Below are 4,528 nucleotides of genomic sequence, written 5' to 3'. Positions count from 1 at the left end.
CTGCTGAGAAATTCGCAGCCCTGTAATAGCCTGGAGGCTGGACTTCTGGACACAGTGTCAGAGCATCTTTAGCATCAGCGATTCATCCAGGAGCTGCAATTTGTTGTACGTGTACTTGTACCTGTACAGTTGGAAAAAGCTCCCTTTGGCACAAATTTCAATTGCTCAGTTCTTTGCTTGCTGAGTGAGGCAGCACAGCCACATCACACTGACGCTAATCTTAGCACTGATCACCAACAAACACAAAGTCCAGCTTCAGGTCTCCAGATAGGAAAGTCCTTCCTGAGACAGGTCACTCCTTTCTCTCCATGACAGCACCTTCCTTTAACATTGCATCCTCTTGGAGCAGCGATGTTTTTATCATTAGGAGGAAATCCCCAGGAATGTATTAAACCATACCCCTTACATAAGAGACAGGAATGACTGCAGGCTTTGCGAGTGGAAACCAAAGGCAAGTCTCATTTCTTCAACTCAGCATTTCTTAAGCAGCTCTTCGTGCATACCCAGGGAGTCTTAAGCAGTAATATCTCATTGCCTATTCCAAAGTTTAGTGATGTGGGTGAGGAGAAAAACAGACAGACTTTCATCTGAGGCTGCTATTCCTCCTGCCTAATTCTGGGGAGGCTCTCCTGGACCTGGTGTCATGGGCTTTTCCATTAGCAGCCTCTGCAGTGATGCTGGTGACTGCTTCCTGTCCCTGGAGCCATCTGGAATGGGTTACGGCTGGATGAGGTTCCCATGGGAGGGCTTTGTGATGTGAACAACCTACTGAGAAAACTGAAAAGCAGTGCGAAGCTGAAAGGTGGTTGGAGTTTCCTCCCCGAGGTCAGGAAGAGCAGCTTCCAACTTCTCAGTCGTGTGTTTTTGCTCTGCCTTGTATGGACAGAGTAAGTCATATTTGTCTGGTTTCAAGACTACCAAGAGAGGCAAAAACTAAGCTACAATAGATTTTTACATTTCAACAAGGACATATTGTGGTCTTTCAAAGAAAAGAAAAAACGGGGCTGCTGTTCACAGCTCGAGCTGCCACTGGAGTGACATAGCAATGTCTTCTTCATAAACCAGCCTCTCTTTACTTGCTAACTGGACCAGCGCTCTCACTTGAAATCAGACAGCTTGCACATTGTGCTCTGTGAAGCTCACACAACCATCTCATCTTGCCATCTGCAACAAGCACTCCACCAGCTTTGGTCATGGTTCCTCTACTTTCTGCCTTTTTATGAGTCTTGGAATGCTATGTAGGCAGAAATTTGAGGCAAAATCCCAGATCAGGTTTTAGAAATATTTTGTTTGCAACTCCAGGGTCTGCTGCCTTACACTAGCTGAGCATTTTGAGTTACAAAAAGTAGTGGACATTGTTTACAGGGCTTATGTTCTTTAACAATTTGCAAAAATTATTATGGTGTTGCATTAATTTTTGCAATGCTTTCTGTTTTCTGCCCGATTCCCATGTGACCACCTTTACAAGGGTTAAGAGGCGACATATGGGAAGCACTGATCTCATGCAGCAGTGTGCAGTACAGAACAGTGCAGTTAATTATCCTGTTCTCTGAACCCCCTGACATGACTTTTCCCAAGTAGTGACATTGATGGGACAGAGCCCAAGGGAACCACAGGCTGCAAAGCAGCAAGTCTTATCCCCATCAGCAGATGGAGGGACTGCACCTTGCCACAGTATGGTCAAATCTTCTAATAGTGGAGGCCAAGTTCCAGCTCTGAAATAGTGCTGTACATTGAATTGTAGCTATCAAACATCTGGAAATCTGTCATAAGCATGAAAAAGCCTCAGAATTTGTTTGGGCTGTATGACGACTCATTCCTCCTAACTTTTCTGCTTTTCTAATAAAAAAAAAATTGTGAGACAAACTTTGCTAGTATTTTCATTTTCAAATTTCCAGTGTCGGAGCAGAGCACCTAGTTAGCTGCTGAATTCTCAGGAGTGGGTTGAAGGAGTTTAAAGGTGCTCCCTGGCACCCATGAGCATGGGTAGAAGCAGCTCAAGGTGTGCCAGCAGGATCACAGAGGTGGGATGCAGGCCAGCACCACGGCCTGGGCACAGTGCTGAGTGGGCTTGCACCTAGGCAGGAGAAGGCAGCAATAGCCCTGCAGTAGGAGTGAGCTGGCAGGCTGCCTTCCTCCCGAGCTGCTGGAAAGGTGGATGTGATTAAACCAACTGTCCTGACCATTAAAACCACTGGAACAGTAATTGCGGAGCAAAGGTGAGTCTGAGCTCCTAGTGTGGGGATGCTCGGATGTGATGGATTCATTTAGCTTGTCACAGAAATGGAGACAAATGTTAAAATTTGAAGTGTGCTGGTCTCTGCAAGTGATACGGGTTTTAGCTTGTGATTTCCTTTAAAAAGCCTCTCTCTCCCTTTCACCCTCTTATTATTATTATTTGTTTTCAAACAGATAAGGGCACTTGGATACTGACATGGGAAAGGAGAATGAACTATTTTGCAGCAGGAGCCAATAATGAATGAATCGATCAATTTTTCTTTCGGAGAGGAGGGAACAGAGGGTAGGGAGACAGAGGAGGAAGTGCTAAACGTTCAGTTAACCAAATGAACTAACAGGCTAAACTTTGGGGAATGCTTTGTGTGATATATTACCATGCAATTAAATGGTGGTATGGTATTACAGTGTTACATTAAATTCCATTTAATTTCCTGTAAGCTCTCATGATGAAAATGTAGGCGAAAGCTGATTCTATTGATCTCTCTTGCTCTAACCTACTGAACAGCTCTTCAGTGGACAAGGGACTGTTTTCCTCAGGTTAGTTACATGAGCTTCATCTGGACTTACACACTGTGAGGTAATGATTTGCTCTTGTAAATGGCTTCACGGAGGCAACTTCACGTTTGCCCGTCTCCCTCCTGGGGCACGTTTGGGATGTCATCTTAGCAAACGTAGAGCGTGGATAGCTTGCTATGTGACGCTAAGTTTTTGTTGTTCTTTTCTTTCAGTATTGCCAAAATCCATGATGATGACTAATATTTTTCCCAGTGCAGAAGTGAGTCACTTTTTAAAGTGGTTAATAAACAAAGATTCATGTGATGTACGTGCATGTGAAATTAGTACTGCAGGTTTAAGCAGCATCATTTTGCCACCTTGTATCAGTCTTCAGTCGCTAACTCTCTCTTCATCTAAGGACCAAACCTTACAATCACATTCAAGAGTAACTGTTCACTTAAAGCGTAAATAAAGGCAATCAACAGGTTTGTGTGAATGAGGGAAAGTAAACTAACACAGGAATGTGTTGCGAAGTAGGGATGTAGATAAGTATATTCTTAAACGCTCAGGGCTTTAATGAAAACCTTGATTGTTGGTCCGTTACTACAGCACTGAAGTATTATTGTTTCATACTCCTCTCATTATAGGGAACTTGACTGGGTTTCATTATAATCTCAAATTACATAAAATTGGTCGTTCTCCTTCAGTTCTCTTTGCATCTGTAGTTTCTGTGGTGCACCACCAGCATCAGTCTTGAAAGGAGCATAACCTGGAGAAAGGAAGGAGCGTGGCAGGTCAGGACTGAGCTGAGCAGAAAAACTATGTCAAAGATTACGCAAGATACACTGAGACCATGTCAGCTCCTACTTACTGATGTTAATTTGTAATTTCCATGAGCGCCATGATCAAATAAATTTACAAAAACATAATCCAGATTGCTGGGGCAGAGGAACACTGCACACAGGGCTGCTCTAACATCCTGTGTATTATTGGCCCAGAGCCACTGCCAGCTGCAACGTTTTTCTTTTAGAGAGATGAAATTTCTGCTCCTGAATGCACACAAATATTTAAACAACTGACACAATATAAAGCAATGGATATAAGGACATAAGAAATAAAACAGACTTTTAGCAATAAATTTTGTTGAGAGCAACAGCCTAGTAAATCCTATCTAACATTTAACAGAGCCTTAGACCCAATGCTGACCTCTGCCAATACATTTGTGTGTAGATTCGATAGGAATCCTGACAGTTTGGGGTCTTGGTTTTCCTTTCACCCATCTGTTACTAACACAGCACGTATTTGACATGACTGTTCCACTTCATCTGAGACCTGCCAAATAAAAATTCTCTTTTTATTTACATGAGTAATAACTCCTAGTAATTTGCATTTACAGCACATTGCACCTTCTCTTGAAAACTCAAAGCACTTCATAAATATGAGGAACAGAGCTTTTTAATACTTCTGAGAAGTGGTGTATTATTTTCCCTATTGAAAACTACAGAAGCTATTGCAGAGAAAGTGTCACGTTCAGTCTTACGGCTGAAAGAGAAAGGCAGAGCCTTGAGGAAACTGTGAGCCCTTGAGTGCTTTTGCCACAAAATCACCCAGCAGTAAATGAGAAAACTGCACGCACCATAAAAAGAGTAGTCACACTGAATGAAGTCAGTAGAGGTACCTATGAAATACTAAGCCATTTTAGAGTCAAAGAATTTTTATGAAACCTGTTCATTTGAAGTGTTTCCTGTGGGGCATTTTGAGTCAGATTCAACCTCCTAAATAGAGGGAAAAAGTG

The sequence above is a fragment of the Nyctibius grandis genome, chromosome 5, assembly GCF_013368605.1.
Source record: "Nyctibius grandis isolate bNycGra1 chromosome 5, bNycGra1.pri, whole genome shotgun sequence".
NCBI lineage: Eukaryota > Metazoa > Chordata > Aves > Nyctibiiformes > Nyctibiidae > Nyctibius > Nyctibius grandis.
This window is presented reverse-complemented; position numbering follows the sequence as displayed.